The sequence below is a fragment of the Dasypus novemcinctus genome, chromosome 2 (assembly GCF_030445035.2).
Source record: "Dasypus novemcinctus isolate mDasNov1 chromosome 2, mDasNov1.1.hap2, whole genome shotgun sequence".
Lineage (NCBI taxonomy): Eukaryota > Metazoa > Chordata > Mammalia > Cingulata > Dasypodidae > Dasypus > Dasypus novemcinctus.
In genome coordinates, this window is record NC_080674.1 from 157,874,396 (window position 1) to 157,892,222 (window position 17,827).

General features: G+C 38.2%; 1 long non-coding RNA gene and 1 pseudogene across 1 annotated transcript; one reads left to right on the top strand and one right to left on the bottom strand.

Moving 5' to 3' along the window:
- Positions 1-276: 276 nt before the first annotated feature.
- Positions 277-917, top strand: LOC101437712 (nuclear ubiquitous casein and cyclin-dependent kinase substrate 1 pseudogene; annotated as a pseudogene).
- An 11,160-nt stretch (positions 918-12,077) lies between these two features.
- LOC131280201 (uncharacterized) lies at positions 12,078-17,608 on the bottom strand. The gene is made up of 3 exons (XR_009187762.1): positions 17,302-17,608; positions 15,787-15,850; positions 12,078-12,422 (listed from the first exon to the last, which is right to left on the bottom strand). It is a non-coding gene; the product is annotated as an uncharacterized lncRNA (long non-coding RNA).
- Positions 17,609-17,827: the final 219 nt, after the last annotated feature.

Sequence of the window (17,827 nt, forward strand, 5' to 3'; positions counted from 1 at the left end):
ATAAATCAAAGAGGAAAAATCAGATTTTGAAGAGAAGGGGGAGAGGAGTTTCATCTGATTAAGAGGCCTTGAACAAAGGAGTGGCAGAGTTTGATTAGTAAGCAGCTTGGGTTTGGTGATTATTGCCCAATGGCTCAAGTTGCGAAAGGGTCGCCAAGTGTGCCTGGTGGAGGGTTCCTGGTCTTTGGCTTCCAGACTCCTCTTATTTCGACAGGTAACATATCTCAGCCTTTCAGAAACAGGAAGGTCATTGATTCAGTTTCAGGAATCTGATGAACTGATGAAAATTACAGAAAAGATTCAGGTGCTCCAGCTAAGAAAATTCGATTATCTCTCCAAGAAGATAAAAATAAGAGGTGATATGGAAACAATGCACAGAAGATAGAGAGGACTCAGAAGAAAAAGATGTGAAAACTCATTGTCTCACTGAACAGAAGACAGTAAGGACAAAAAAGAAGACATTAAAAATGTGTGCCAAAAAGGACAGGCAGCATCTAAAGCTGCTTCTAAAAAGAGAGGCTTGCTCATGGAAAATGTGGGCGGTGGAGAAGAACAAGAAGAATAGGAGGAAGCACGATTTCAGGATATGAAAATTAGCAGCGATAAAGATTTCCTAATGGGAGATGATGATGATAGTGAACATGGCAGTTCAAAAAAGAAGTACAAAAAATGGTTAAGAAGGCCAAACCTGAGAGAAAAGAAAAGAAAACGCCCAAACTCAGGCTAAAGGTCACCGCGATGCCAAGTTCAGTGAAAGGCAAAGGGAAAGTGGGTTTTCCCAAAGCTTCAAAAGCATCAAAAGACTCCTTCCCCCAAAGAAGATGAGGAAACGAGAAAAGAAAAATCGCAAGCCCTCCACCAAAAAATCTGGGGATGAAGGTTCACAGATGAAGTTGTCTGGGGAAGGTAAAAAGTGATAATGGTTTGAGGAGAGATTTTATCTTTAAAAAACAAAAGACAGAAATAAAAGAAAATTTAAAAAAAGAAAGGAGATGAAGAAAACCTACTTAAGATAGAACATGGTTTTGGCTATGGCTTGACTTACTGACAGGTTTTGAATGCCTTCTTCCATTTGTTGATGCATATTCTCTTACTTATATTTTCTTTTCTTTCTTTTCTTTTCTTTTTTTAAAAAAACCATTGTATGCTTACGTTAACTTTTGTCTACTGGTATTCTCTTTGCTTTCCAACCCCAGGAAGGCCATGTCAAGTTAATCACTGGATTGACTGCTTTATCTTTTTTATTTTTAATGGAAGGTATATCAAGGTTGTGAAGCAATAAGATTTGAGGTTAACACTATAAATTTTTGGCTTTTGCTAAATGATAGCAGTTGAACATTAATCAAAAAGTGTTTTTAGTTACAGTTGATTACTTCTTCATCTACCTGGATTTTTCAGAAAGTTGATTGTCATTTAATATAAATTTATATGTCTATATACATGAGTGTACCTGTCTAAAATTATCATGACTTTAAACTTCCACTGATGACTGATGAGGTAGGTAGGAGGTAAAAAATGAATTCTGAATAGTTACAAAAACTATTCATATTTTTTACCTGGGAAAGGGGAGTGAGGAATGTGTTTACCTGACCTTGTTTGAGAATATGGGTTTTGTGTTTTTATTTCATCACTTGTTATCTCAAAGAGACTTGGAGTCAGTGATCCTTTTATACTGTTACAGTCTTTAAGAAGCTAAAAACAAAAACAAAAAACAAACAAACAAAAAACAGAAGTGCCAAAACTGAAATCACTATTTCAGATCTCATTCTCTAGTGGTTCATGTTTTAAAATATATATGTATCTTTTTTTGTATTTTGGGTAAACTTTACCAAGGATCAAAAAAGAAAAAGAAAAAAAAAACCTAGAATTTAAATGGCGTGATCAAGCTATATATACATCACAGTGGATTTCTTCTCAAACTGACAGTGTTTAGGTTTTAAGGAAATAAAATGCCAGTCAATGTAAAGCTAAATCATAAAGAGGTGAAATTTTTCCTTTATGAATAAAACAGAACTGAAATTCTTTTATGCCATAAACATGCATTCAGATTCCATGTCTCATGTTTTGTTTATATTTGAGGATAGAATGTTTTTCTCTTCATACCCTACCTTTCCATTTCTCTGTAGAAACATAGTATGAAGTGTATCTTTCAACTTCCCACTTCCCGTTTCTACATAGGGCACCACTTGCCACTCCATCCCAGTTCCCATTGCTTACCAGCTCTTCTATAGGACACGATTTTTGCCAGCTCTATTCTTCATTTACTTCATAACCTGTCCTTAATGATGCTTCCACACGATTCAGTTTGTGCTTGTCATTTACTTGGTCCCCATGCTTACTGGTCATGTTGCTTAAAGCAGAAGTTTAGGGCTCAACAGGGCTGGAGAGACCGTGATTTCAGGAAGCCTTTGTGCAGTTGATACCAAGCATTTTACATGCCCTACGAAAGCAGTCAGGATATAGATCCATAGATTTTCTCCCCTACATCCTGGTACCATGAGCTAATGGGATCGAAGTTTAGGAGTCCTAACAAGCTAATAGGTTTAAAAATTAGGGAAATTGAACCTTTGCCTTTGTCCTGCCTTTTTGTCTGGATTCACTTCCTCAATGTCCTGCTTTTGTAATTTTCTTTCTGTCCTTTAGGTTACAGCATATTTTTCTCTGGGACAATAAGTCTTTCTTGTAGATGTTTCTAGGACAAAGACTATTTAAGGAACACTTTTACACTAATTTTTTAAAACAAAGAGTGACTGAGAGTCATTTCATTATTGTATGTATTATGAACAAATTTGGAGGTTTTAGTACAAGGCCAAGAATATAAGACTTTAACCTAAGCTTTCATGCTGGTCAAATATATTGCTGTGAACTTTTTCATGAGGGTGTTAAAGATTATTTGCTTTAGTGGGTCTGTTGAAGTAATCATTTTTTTCTAAAGATTTACTAACTTATTTATCCCCACCCCACCCCACCCCCTTGTTCTCTGCTCCCTGTATCCATTCAGTGTGCATTCTTCTGGTCTGCTTGTCTTCTCTTTAGGTGGCACCAGGAACCGTTCCCGGGAACTTCCAGAGTGGGAGAGAGGTGCTCAATCTCTGGCACTACCTCATTTTCCTGGACTGCTTTGTCTCTTATTGTCTCTCCTCTATGTCTCTTTTTGTTGTGTCATTCTGCTGTGCCAGCTCTTTGCATGGGCCAGCAGTCCTACATAGGCCAGCACTCCTGCATGGGCCAGCATGCCGTGCAGGTCAGCATTCTGCATAGGCTAGCTCTCTGCTCAGGCCAGCTTGCCTTCACCAGGAGGCCCCCCCAAGAATCAAACCTGTACCTCCCATATGGTAGATGGGAGCCCAGTTGCTTGAGCCACATCTGCCTCCCATCCAGTAACCATTTTTAACAAGGAGGTTTGTGCTGATATAGTGATGTAGTAAAAGATTTGTCGGTGTTTCTATCATGAAATTTAGGGCTTGCTTACATTCTTAGTCATATCTGGGCTTTTCTTTGACTAGGTTTCATGAAGATTGTGATGGGGAAGTCTTAAAATTTCAGCCTTGATACTTCATGAGCACAGGTTCTCTTTAGTATATTATTCTGTACTAACATCTCTGATTATGATATACATATATGTTTTACAGGTAATCATGTCTTCTAGGTTGCTTGGGTACATTCACTTCAGCTTTTCATTTGGAGTCCATTTTTTAAAAATTAACTCAGATTGAAAAATGTATTACTTATTTCTAATAGACAGGGCAAAAGGATCCTGCAATAGTTTGATATAGTTTATGAATTCCAGAAATAGATATAGGATTATGTTTGTAAACTGCTCTGTCTGAAGTTTTATTTATTTAAATTATGATTAGGGCTTTGATTGGGCCACGTCCGTAGGGCATTGAGTCCCCATCCCTTGGTGGTTAAGGACTTACAGTTAAAAGACACAACAAAAGAAGAGAGTTGAGGTTTTTGAGCTGGAGCTGGGAAGTAAGCATACAGAAGAACAGAACAGTTGAGCCTAGAGAGAATCAAGGCCCAGGGAGACAGACAGAGCTGGTCACCTGAGAGTCTACAGCTGGGCTTGTGGAGAAAACAGAGGAGTTGAGCCCAGAGAGAAATGAGCCCCAGAAAGAGAGGAACCCAGGAAGCCTGAACCCTGGACATCTTGCTCCAGCAAGTGGCAATAGACTTTGGTGATTGAAGAAACTTATACTTTATGGCCTGGTAACTGTAAGCTTCTACCCTAAATAAATACCCTTTATAAAAATCAACTGATTTCTGGTATTTTGCATTAGCACCCTTTTAGCTAATACATATCCCCAAGTAAGAGAGGCTCTGAATGACCTTTGTTTTCTCTACTTTTTAGTGATAACTTAAAATACACTAGTCTCCCCCTCAAATCATGAATGCAAACAGGAAGACAGTTGTGGTGACTCAGCTGGAAACAGGTGCTCAATAGTCAGGCTTATAATGATGTTAGTCCACCTTACAAGCTATAAGCTGGTAACAACTGGCCACTGACACCATCCTTGATTAAATATCCTTTGTTTTCTAGTGTGCCTGTGGTGAAATAGCAATAGCATTCACTGTTAACTCTGCAGTGCTCAGGAAATGGGACTTTAACTTTGAAGGTGCTTGATTGGATTAGCTGAATTCTCTTATCTCTGCTAGTTTGACTGATAACGTAGATTTCAACAACTGTGATGACTGACCACACATTCCAGTTCTTAAGATATTTTTTCCAGGCTTCTCCCACAACCCCACCTGCTAGGAATGGGTAGTCACATCTTACTAAGTGTATCTGTAACTTGTATGTCAGGGATAAAGGGAGGGTTTTCTAGATTATGGGGGAGGGTAAAGTTAGGATTTTTTTTGTTGTTTCTTTTTTGATGGGGTGGAGTATAAATTATTTTATGCCATAAATAACATGCAGAACACCCCCTCCAAAGTATTGCATGAGTGAGCGTGAGTGTGTGTTTGTGTAAGTTTGACAATTAAACCTTTGTCTTCTTGAAATTAGTTAATTCTTTTCTTTTTCCTCCAGAAGTATTTCTTAACAAAATTTGTATATAAGAGCTCTACATAGTTTTTTTTTTACCATGACATGTTGCAGCAAACCTAATATAACGAATTTCTGCAAGGCTAGAGGCAAGACTTTAAGACTTGCCAAGTTAAACAGTAGCCAAATTCGCAGTAATTGCCATGATATTTCATCTTTCAGACTTTTTGTTTTGCTAGTTCTGAAATCCCCACTCTTCCTTGATTTTTATTCTAAGCTTTTACATTCTGAGCAAGAAGGGTAGAAAAGAAGAACTGCTCAAATGTACTAATAGTTCCATGGGCTGAGATGGAGTATCCCTTTATTCATTCTGCACCATTGCTAGATGTGACCAGACACCAGAGGACTGGGAATTCTTGCAATACCTTAATAATGCTGAAATCTGCAGCATTATTAAGGACGTTAACGTTGGAATGTAGCCACTTTATTTAAAAGTTCGTTTTTTAATTTAAATAATTGGGGTTGAAATGAACATGATTTTGTTGACCATGTTCATGAAGTATAGAGGCAACATGCATTGGTAGAATTGTGAGATGGTCTTTTGTGATACTTAACTTTTATGTATCCCAGTCTCCGTATGCATCTGCATAGATAAACAAAAAAAACAAACTCCTGCTTTGCTTTTATTGAAGGGTTTCCATGACTCTGTGTCTGCCCCTGAGCTCTGTTTTAAGTATGTGTATCCTGTGCTTATATTTTGTATTAAAAATAAGATAAAGAACCCTTTATCATTGAGCATGATGTCATTATCCCAACGATATGTCATTAGGATGTATGAAGCAAGTTATTCTTTTTCTTTCTCTTTTCCTTTTGTGAACTTTTTGTCTTGTTTAAAATTGGCTTTACAAAAGGTCTTTTGTACTTAAAAAAAGAAAACCACACAATCATATTGATTAATACAGAAAGGCATTTGATAAAATTCTTTCTTGAAAAAAATATTATAAAAGATGAACTGAAGGAAACTTTCTCAACATGATGAAGACCATGTATGAAAAACCCACAGCTAACATTGTACTCAGTGGTGAAAGATTGAAAGATTTCCCATTGAGATCGGGAACAATACAAGAATGCCCACTATCACCAATGTTGTTCAATAAAGTGCTAGAGGTTCTATCTACAGAAGTTAGGCAAGAAAAAGAAATATAAGGAATCCAAGTCAGAGAGGAAGAAGTAAAACTTTTGGTATATGCATATGATTTGATCCTATAACTAGAAAGTCCTAAAAAATCTATAGCAAAGTTGTAGAGTTAATAAATGATTTCAACAGACTGGGAGGATATGAGATTAGTAGGCAAAAATCAGTTGTATTTCTATAACTGGTAATATGCAATTTGAGGAGGAATTTAGGAAAAATTTCCATTTACAATGGTGACTAAAGAATCAAATATTTAGGAATAAACTAAACTAAGGAAGTAAAACCTCATATTCAGAAAATTATAATGGTTTCCTAAAGAAAATAAAAAAGGACTTAAATAAATGGAAGAACATTCCAAGCTCATGGATTGGAAGACTAAATACTATTAAGATGTAAATTCTATCCAATTTCAATACAATTCAATACAATTCTGACAAAAAAAAATTCCACCAGAATTTTTTAAAGAAATGGAAAACATAATTATCAAATTTATTTGGAAGGGTACAAGGCCCCAAACAGCCAGAAACATCTTAAAAAAGAAAGAGCAAAATTGAGGACTCTAACTTCTGGGCTTTAAATGATATTAAAGCTACAAGGGTAAAAATAGCATGGTACTGGCATAGAGATATGCCAAACAGACCAATGGAACCAAGTTGATGATTCAAAAACAGACCCTCACATCTTTAGCCAAGCTATTTTTGATAAGGCTATGAAACCCATCCACCTAGAGCAGAACGGCCTATTCAACAAACGGTGCTTGGAGAAGAGAATATCCATATCCAAAAGGAATAAAAAGGACCCCTTTCTCACACCTTAGACAAAAATTAACTCAAAATGGATCAAACACCTAAACATTAACCATGAAGCTCCTAGAAAAAATTGTAGGGAAACATCTTCAAGGTTCGGTGGTAGATGGTGGATTCTTAAACCTTATACTGAATCACGATCAATGAAAGAAAACATGGATAAATGAGCCTCCTCAAACTTAAAGATATTTTTGCTTCAAAAGAGTTTGTCAAGATGGTGAAAAGGCAGCCCACTCATTGGGAGAAAACATTTGGCAGTCATATATTTGATAAGGGTTTCATTCCCATTTTATATAAAGAGATGGTACAACTAAACAACAAAAGAGCAAGCAATCCAATTAATAGGAATTTCTTAAAATAGGAAATATAAAATGGCCAAAAAGCATATGAAAAAATGTTCAATATCAATAGCTATTAGGGAAATGCAAATCAAAACTACAATGAGATATCATCTCACATTGCATAGAATGGCCACAGACATTTGCTCACTGATGTTCACAGTGGCATTATTCACAATTGTCAGAAGATGGAAACAACCCAAGTATCCATTAACCAATGAATGGATAAACAAAATGTGGTATATACATACAATGGAATACTATGCTGTTGTATGAAGAAATGGAATTGGGACACATGTGATAACTTGGGTGAACCTTGAAGACATTATGCTAATGAATATAAGCCAAACACAAAAGGACAAGTATTCCATGGTCCCACTAATATGAACCAAATACAAAGAATAAGTGCATAGAGTTAAAACTTAGAGTACAGGTTATTAGGAGATAAGAGGAGGGCTGAGAAGGAGTACTGGTGCTTAATCTATGTAGTTTTAAATAACCACTGGAAAACTGTGAAAATGGATAAAGTTGATGGTAATACATTATACTGAGTAGAACTAACTCAGCTGGTTTATAAATTGGATTGTGGCTGAAGAGGGTAGTCTACAGATGTAAGTGTCATTTGAAAGAAAGCTAGAGAAAAATCTAGGGCCTGAATAACACAGTGAACACAGAGGTGGATGCATTTTGTGTTTAATAGTACAAATGTAAGAATGTCCTTCTATAAAATAGAACAAAGGTACATCCCTGTTGCTCGTGATAAGAATGTTGAAAAGCATGGAAAATACAGTTAATGTAACCTATGGACTATAGTTAACAGCAATACTATTATATTCTTGCATCAATTCTAATGATATACCATGTTATTTATAGGGGGTGTAAAAAATATACTAAATGTACACTATAAACAATAGTTAGGTAATAGTCTTATGATATTATTTCATAATCTATAACAAATGTTCCACAACCATGCAAGTGTTGGTTTAGGGGTGTTGTATGGGAATTCCACACATTTGCATGATTGTTTTGTAAGTTCACAATTTCTCTAATAATAATATATTTTTAAAAATCAATCTTCATGTTACCATCATGTGAAAATTGCACGTGTATGGACATGTTACAAAGGAAGGCATTTTCACTGCTTTATTTGTTCTGTGAATTATTAAATACTATTGTATTACTGTGTTGATGGAAAGACACAGCTGAGCAAATTTCTTTGCCCAAAATTTACTCAAGCATTTCCAAGTTAGCACTCTTAATGCAATCTTTCACTAATGTCTTGGTAACTGGGTATGTTTAGTTTGAGAAACCTGAAGTGATATTAATAAGGAGCCCAGAAAACACAATTATATCTATGAGAAATTTTAAACATCTGCATCTATCAGTTTTAAATTCAATACTTATTCTTTTATTTATTTATTTATTTATTTCTCTCCCCTCCCCCCTGTTTGTCTGTTCTCTGTGTCTATTTGCTGCATCTTCTTTGTCTGCCTCTGTTATTGTCAGCGGCACAGGAATCTGTGTTTCTTTTTGTTGCGTCATCTTGTTGTGTCAGCTCTCCATGTGTGCAGCACCATTCCTGGGCAGGCTGCACTGTCTTTCGCACTGGGCAGCTCTCATTATGGGGCGCACTCCTTGCGCGTGGGGTTCCCCTACGCAGCCACACCCCTGCGTGGCATGGCACTCCTTGCACACATCAGCACTGCACATGGCCAGCTCCACATGGTCAAGAAGGCCCGGGGTTTGAACCGCGGACCTCCCATGTGGTAGACGGATGCCCTAACCACTGGGCCAAGTCCACTGCCAATACTTGAGTAATTCTTTGATATTGGACTTATTTCTTGGTGTTTTGCATTAATTGCTACTTAAATTTTGGTGTTTTTGTTGTTTCACTAGGCAATATTTTTTCACTACTGATATAACACACTATTGTTTTAGCTCATAATTATTGATTGTGGTTACAAAATTTGACTCAATTTAATAAAAGACTATACATTTGAGTAAAGCCAAAACAAACTCTTTAGATTTGCATATCTTCTAAATTATTTTCATCATCATTTGGTTCTTTATTTCTGCCACATTCAGAAAAGGTGAGTCTAATTCTTTCCAAAAATATATAACCCAGGAAAAGAGTTTGTTAGTTCCTCAAAAAGCCACATGTAGAATTACCTCATGACCTAACAATTCCACTTGAAGATACATACTCAAAAGAAATGAAAACAGGGAATCAAACAGATAAAACAGATTTTTATAACATAACAATTTTATTCCTAATTGCCAAAAGATGGAAACAAACCAAGTGTCCATTAGCTGGTGAATAGATAAACTAAATGTGATGTATCTGAACAAAGGAATATTATTCAGTCTTGAAAATGAATGAAATTCTGATACATCTTACAACATGAATGAACCTTGGAAACATTATGCTGAGTGAAGTAAGACAGAAAATGAAAAATATTTTATCACTTCATTCATATTAAATAGAGAGAATAAGCAAACTCCTGAAAACAGAAATTAGATTAGGGGTTACTAGGGGCTGGGAGTAGAGGTAAATGGGCATTGTTGCTTAATGGGTGCAGAGTTTTCATTTGTAGTGATGAAAATGTTTAGGTAATGGGTAGTGGTAAAGGTAGCACAGCACTGTAAATGTAATTAATGATACTGAATTGTACACTTAAAAATGGTTAAATAATATTTTCAAAATAAAATTAAATTAAATAATATCCAGTAATGCTTATTTTACCATGTAAAAATTATGAATAATTTAATTACAAGTTTGACTTTCCTAATTTACATGGTAATATTAGATAAAAACTTCAAAACTTGTCTTGTTTAAATGAAGATGATTATAAAAATAAAAGTTATAAAATTAAGTGATTAATTTTTCTTTTTTGTTATATATCTTTGGGATAGGCAGTGGTATGCTGGCCAACCAGTTCTCTGGGAAGGAGGGAGTGGGTAGAAGTTCTTATTTGTAGCAGGTGTTGAGTTTTGTCATGTAAATACTCACACAGTAGCTGAATTCATGCTATCATTAACAATCAGCTTACAAGATCTCTTAATATTTAACAATCACCTCTCAAGTGCTGATGTAAGCTGACCCCAGCATACAATTTCAAGTTAAAAAAAACTAACCTTAAATTGTCACAGATTGTACCTCATCAAAATGGACTGAAAATTATTTCATTCTATGAAAGAACCTGTTCAAAGGATGAGAAGACAAGCCACAAAATGCAAAAAACAAACAAACAAACAAAAAACATTTGCAAAGCACATGTTTCAACAAAGGGCTAGTAATTAGAATATATAAAAACTTTCAAACTCAACAAAACACAAACAATCCAATCTGCAGTGAAGTTTCATGAGCAGAATGTTCCATGCCATGGGGGCTGGTGCCCTTGCCCTACTGGTAGCTCAAGCTGCCTCAGGAACTATTCTCTGGCTGGAATTAGAAGTTCCAATTCCCAAATTGAAGAAGAGATGGTCAGGCACTGACTTCATTTCTGATTAGTAAATTCAGCTGGCTAAGTCTAATCCTAAGAACAGCTAAAATTTGAACCAGTCCAAGTCAGGAAAACGTTGGTAGCCTCCATTTTGCTCCATCCCTGGCTTGAGGGGAAGTGGGGCTGATTGAAAATCACTGTGAGTCTAGGGACTGGCTTTTTTCCACCCAGGTCAGATTGCAGGTGAAGTCTAGGCTGCAGCTTCACCTCTGACAGGGAAGAAGCTGGTGACGTGCACCAACCTCTCCAAACAACAGTAGTAGCTCTTGGCCCACACACACTTGATCATTAAACACCTGTGGCTCCATCACTGCCCCCCAAAAAGATAGGAAAAAGGCTGTGTTTCTTCAGGCTCTCTGGTTGACTGCATGTGCTTTCAGCCTGCATGGACTGGATTGTTGTACATTTCTTACTCCATCCCTGCCCCCCAATAGGATAGGAGGGGGCTTGTGTTTCTTCCACCTCTCCAGGCAACTGCAGATGCTTTTGGCTCACACAGGCTAGATGTTGGACCCTCATGTGCTTCCATCCCTGTCCCTAAAAGGGCAGAAGGGACCATACTCCCTCAGCCTCTCATGGCAACTGCAGATGCTTTTGGCTTGTACATACTCAATTGTGGGCACCTCTGATACTCCATACCCACCATTGGCAGGGGCATCAGGGAGCCAGTATTTTGTTAGTCTGTTTGGGCAACTGTGGTTGGTTTTGACCTGCATGACTTAGTTTGCTGGCCATACCTGAGCACCATTCCCACTCCAAGCAGGGGAAGAAGAGGCATGAAGTTTCACCAGTCTTTCCAGGCAACTACACATGGTCTTGGCTTACAACTTGGATTACTACACATGGCTGTGGCTCCATCCCTATCCCTGACAAGGAAAAAGGTGGGACAAGCTTCATCAGATCCTGGGATAATGCAGACAGCTTCAGCCTTCACAGCTTACAGCACCAAATACATCCTTGGCTCCTACCATACAAACAGCAAGGGAGAAAGGGCAAGAAAGCCATAAACTAAAGAGAGAAACTGCATCAAGAATGAATATATCTAGTAAGCCAGAGGCAAAGACACCACCAAAAATTGCAATCCATACCAACAGACAGGAAGATATGACCCAGTCAAAGGACTAGCTAAGCCTCCAGATGACATAAAGGAGTTAAGACAACAAATCATAGTTGTTCAAACAAATCTCTTTAATAAACTCAGTGAGATATTTAAAGAGATTAGGGTATTAAGAAGACACTGGGTGAGAGCAAAGAAGAATTTGAAAGAATACATAGAAAAATAACAAAGTTTATGAGAATAAATGGCACAATAAAGGAAATTGAAAATACACAGGAAACATAAAAACAGATTTGAAGAGACAAAAGAACGGATGAGTGAACTTGAAGACATAGACTCTGAATGTGAACATACCAAAGAACAGATGAAGCAAAGAATGGTGAGTACAATATGGGCATTTCATAACATTTTTATTTCAATTCTCATTTAGTCAACAAATACTTATGGAGTTGAGGGGTAAATGAAAGCAAAATGCCCTTTCCATGAACTCACAGCCCTGGAGTGTGGATGGGTTGAACTGGAACAGCAGCCCAGACCTTGAAGATAAGAGCGTGGGGAGGATGTTTGAGGATCATATACACAACCATCTTCCTGTAGCATTTCTGTAGCTGTTTTGAGCACTGTCCCTTCTTCCCAGTGCTGTAATACCTTTATAAGCCTCTATCCCCTGAGAGGTGGCATGGAACTTCCCCACAGTGACCTGCTGCCATTAGGTTTGTAAGCAATAAAGGCATCTCTGCTCCCGCTAGGCTCCCATGTGGTTTTCCTGGAATATCAAGTTATCAAGAATATCAAAAAACTTGGGAGGTCCCAGGCTTGACCTCCTGCATTACAGGAGTATATATGTACAACTAATATGGTGTGTTTAAGGAGCCACTGGGAGAGAGTTGATACAAATGATAAAAAATGGACTCCGTTCTCCAAAACACAGTTGCAGAAACATACATATAAATAACCATACACTGGCAAACCTATTCTAGATATAATGGAGAGAGACATAGATAGCTGCCAGCTGAGAGGCTGGTAAAGTCTTCAAGGAAAGTGCAACATGTGAGAGGCAGGGAGATTTATCTGGGTTAATGGCACAAGTTCTGGAATCAATTTTCAAGTCTACTATTAACCAGCACATTTCTCATTAAAGCTGTCTTTCTAAGCTTTAATTCCCCCCTCTCTAAATAGGGATACAAGTAGGGACTAACCTATTTAGTTGTGGAGATTTAAAAAATAAAATTCAGGTACAATGCAGATTTACTGCCTGGGACAGAAATGTTCAGCAATTGCTAACTGTTTCTCTCACAGGTGGACTGCACCATTTATAAAAAATCCTGGAGGCGGCGATCCCCTGCCCCATCACATACCTGCCTGTTTGTGGCTCTGACTATATCACCTACAGGAGTGAATGCCTCCTGTGTCCTGAGAGCTTGTGAGTGCCTCCCAAGAAGAAAAAGGAAGTTGGTTTCCAGTGTCCACCATCGCAAATCCCTCCTGTTTCCAGGAGCCTACTTAATGCTCGTTAAACCGTACTAGAAGCAGCTGGTGGGAATTGAAAACTGACTTCCATACAGTCAGCCCAAGGTCAGGTCATCTCCTCTACCAGCTTGGATGGGTCCCATCCTATCACAGAACCTCCCAGTCCTGTCTGTCAATTGAGGGCATCTAACAAGACCATGAGTTTTCAAACTGTTGTCCCTGCAGCCCACTGATCCTATAGAGGCATGTCAGGAGTCAGGGTCACTAAAAAAAGTAAGGGGAAACTATAGGGTAATCTCCAACTGCTACTTCAGTTTTTTACTGCTTTAAGTAATGGACCTCTACCCAATCTTGTTTGGAACAAGGGGCAAAAGCAGAATTATCCTAAAAGTCATGCAAAATATTGGTTTCAATTTTTTGAACCCTCCACCAAAAAAATGGAAACCACCATCCTATATGATTTCTATTATACTTTGGCCTCAAAACTCCTTCTTAGGCAAACTGTGGCTGAGGGTCCTTTATTCTCCAGAATTTCCAAGTGGTTTTAAACATCTATACCTCTAAGAGGACATAGATTTTAGATGTTTATATCCAAAACTGGGGAAGCAAACTGTGGAAACTTGGACAAGAATCCCATGGACATGTTCAGCTTAGACATTTCGTTTGGTCTGTACAGTGTTTTTGAAATCAATGTAAGTAGGGAGATGTCACTTCTTTGTTGGCAGGACACGCAACTTAGCACTGCTGTCTTACATCAAGGTCTCTTTGCTCATTGTTGATACCCTGATCTTTTCAGGCCACCAAATTATGGCCACTTATCTTAGAGCTTTTTTTTTTTCTCCACTGTTGTGATTATCTTAACAAGTAAGAACATCAAACTAGGCTCTCAGTCCAGAATGACAGGCTTACATATTTGTTCCCCATTCAGGAAATTTTATTTCAAAAAAGGGAATATTCTTTAACATGTGTATATATTGGACCCCTGACCTAGAAATGAAATACATTCAAGGGTCACTGAAAGGGAAATACGGTAGAACTCCTCAGTAATGCCACAGCCAGGAGAGAAACGCTGACCAGGAGATGCTGAGGGGTGAGCCGCCTCACCTTTCATTATCAGAGGCTCGTTGGCTTTGTTGTGTTAAGACACTGGATGTTCACCCTGGGCTCTGGGATTAGACAAGTCAGCTATGTGGGTAGGAGCATCCCTGCACTTGGCATATTCTGCCCCTGCATCTGTTAAAATCTCACCTTAACAAGGGCCTCCCATTACAGGACTCAGTTTGCTTATGTAAGATGAGGTTCTAACTCATCTATCTCTTGGGGAAAATTATAGAAAAGTTCAATTTCTTCATGAATGAACATGCTAACTTCTTCACGGAAATAGGATCAGAGTGGTGAAATAGTCATTGTCACTTACATAATCCGCAGTCTCTGACACTGTTTTCTCATTTTATCTGAGGTGCTAAGTGAAGGGCAGAAGAAGATTCAGAACTATCTTTCTTGGGTTATAAAAATTGTGCTTCCTCTTCAAACTTAGGCTTCACTAACTGAATGGCTTCTTCTTACAACCCAATAGAAGAATCCTCCCTGAGAGTTTATTTTTAATTCTGTTGGTGTTCATTCCTTAGGTCAGGGACCTAACATCTCAGATTATGAAGAAAATTAATGAACACACAAAGTTTGTTGTTCAAGAGATAATTTTGTACAAGAAATGCCAAGCAGCTTCACAAACACATACAAACACAAACACACACACACACAAATACCAGTTCACTCCCTCCTGGAGTCTTTACTATCACCAATCACATCAGGAACTAGTCTATGGACCATACTAGTTCCTAATATCAGTCCCTTTACCAAAGTTCCTTAAAAGGGAATTTCCTTCATTCTAACCAATCAACTCCAGAAGGTGATTTCCATGCCCATTTCTTCCTAAAAATATTCCACAGTTTTTCCCCTCTTGCCTCTTCCCTAGCTATCCTTCCTGCTACAGAACTGAAACAGGTTGCATGAGATGCTTTCTCAGATTTTAATTCCATCTCTGTAATGTGTAGATGCCACTGCTTACTGCTTTGAGGTCAAGAAAACAATGGCAATGTTGGTAAATGATAAAATCATTTTATATATTTTTATTTTAAATACAGAGATGGAGAACTCTTTCTTTGTGATGAACTTAGAGTTCTGGATTTCTATGGAGGATGCTTATGTGACCACAGTGCCCAGGAGCACTCTCTATCAATGAGCACAGCACCCAAGAAACTATTAACTCAGACTGGATCTTGGTTTACTTCTGTGGACCTGTTTTCTCCTCCCTATATTTACCCCTCCCCTCACTTTCTCAGAACCAGTCTTGTCCCAGAGATTAACAAAGGATGTTCTAGCCCCTACAGGGCTGCTTCTTAGATACAAGGAGGTCTGGAAAAAACTTACCTCCACACAGATTCTTCAAGGAGAGAGAAGGAATCCCTGGTTTTGGTGGCTGCTCCTTCCCCATCTGCACAAGAGAAAACTGAGCTGAAAAGAGACTCATATACCACTGGCTCATGCCTTTATTAAATATTCTATTGCTTGAGAACTATGTAAATCACATAATCACAGACTGTCCCCAAGATCATGATACATCTAACATGGTCAGGACAATAGAGACAAAATGTGAGTCTGAAATAGAATAAGTCAAGGCCAAGTTCATGTAAGAGTTAAACTGGTATAAAGTTAAGTGTGCATGGAAAGAAAGTCAGTTACCTGTAAATTAAGAGATCATTTTTATAGTATTTCCTAGAGAAATTATTGCATCTTTCTGCAAATTAAACACATACTTTGTAGACATATTCCCAACTATATTTTTGAGGAAAGGCCTCCCATAAGTCATTTCAAAAGGACTTCAACCCATTCCGCTTCAAGAGGCAACACAAATTCTGAGGACAATAGGCAACATTGTCTCAAGTAAGGCTGGTTTCCTGACATATCTTGTTCTTAAACAAATGATTCATGTTTTCAATTTTTCCAGTTGACCAAGGTCTCCATGATGCCTATAGCTTTCAATTAATTCCAAGTGCCTGTGAAACTTCTGGAGTTACTTTTGAAACAAAGGCACTGCCATTATCAATTTGATTGGAGAATGGGTCTCCAAATCTAGGCATTATTTCTTTTAAAAAGCTTTTGTGACTTTAGTTGCTCTTTCTGTGTGATTGAGGAAGCTTTTTACCCACTCTGGAAATGTTTCAACCAATACTAGAAGAGAGTGGAAGTTCCTAGCTGCTTGGGGCATTACCGTAAAGTTTGTTTGCCAGTCTTCTCCAGATGAAAATCCTTGAGCTTGCACCTCTGCTGTTGGGGGGGTGGGGGGTGTGGTCTGGTCTGGTAGTCTTTGGGTTATTTTTCTGGTATAAAATACATTTGTCCCTAATCTAATGAATTGCTGCTTGAATTTTCAGTCCTATTATATGTCCTCTACTTCATACTACAAAGGCCTTTTTCCATAGTGGGATCTTGGTGCAAATATGATGGTACAGGTTCCATTATTTTTTATGATAAAATTTGGCCTGATTCTGACTGCAGCCATCCTTCTTTTCACGTGACATTAAATCCCCTCTATAACTCTTCTATATCGTTTGTTTCATAGGATGGGATAAATGAGGAGAAATCCAAAGTTGGGATAAGAGCTATTTCTCTCATGTCCTGAACTTTAGACAGTGTCTGGGCAACCTTTTTGCTGCCAAATTAGCTTTAGCATTCCCCTTTGTTAAACAGCTGTCAGACGCTCGGTACCTGGGAAAACGTATTGCTGCAACTTCAGTGGGAAGCAATACAGCTTCCAATAGGGCTGATATAGTTTCTGCAGGTTTAACCTCTTTATTATTGGTGACCAAAAGCCCTCTTTCCTTCTAAATTGCACTATGTACTAAGGAGAAAGCATAGCGAAAATCCATGTAAACACTTTTTTACCTTGTCCAATGACCCAGGCGCAGATCATGGTAATAAGTTCAGCCTTTTGGCCTAAAGTTCCTGGCAGCAGGGGTTTGGCCTCTAGCACATCTGTTTCTGTCAAGGTCACCACAGCATATCCAGCTCATCAGTGTCCATGATCCGTAACACTGCTCCCCATCCTTGAACATCTCTGAGTCAGGTTCTTTTAAAAGCATGTCCCCCATGCCTGGTTGACTGGAGAACACCTCCTCAATCACCTGCATGCAGTCCTGAAAAGCAAGTCCGCTGGGTTTACGTGCACATTTGTCTTATACAACCATATAGCCTGATGTTTTCCTAGCCTGCTGGCAGTCAGTTAATACAACCCCTCTTGCTCCAGTAGGGAGAGCACACTACATGGGGTATGCACTGTACCTTCCTTACACAGAGTATCTTTGCAGCTTCCTGCAGAACATCACCAATAGCAGCCACACAATGAAGGCAAGGTAGACTAACCAGGCATTACCTAGTCCAATTTTAATAATATGGCTATCTAATTAGATTA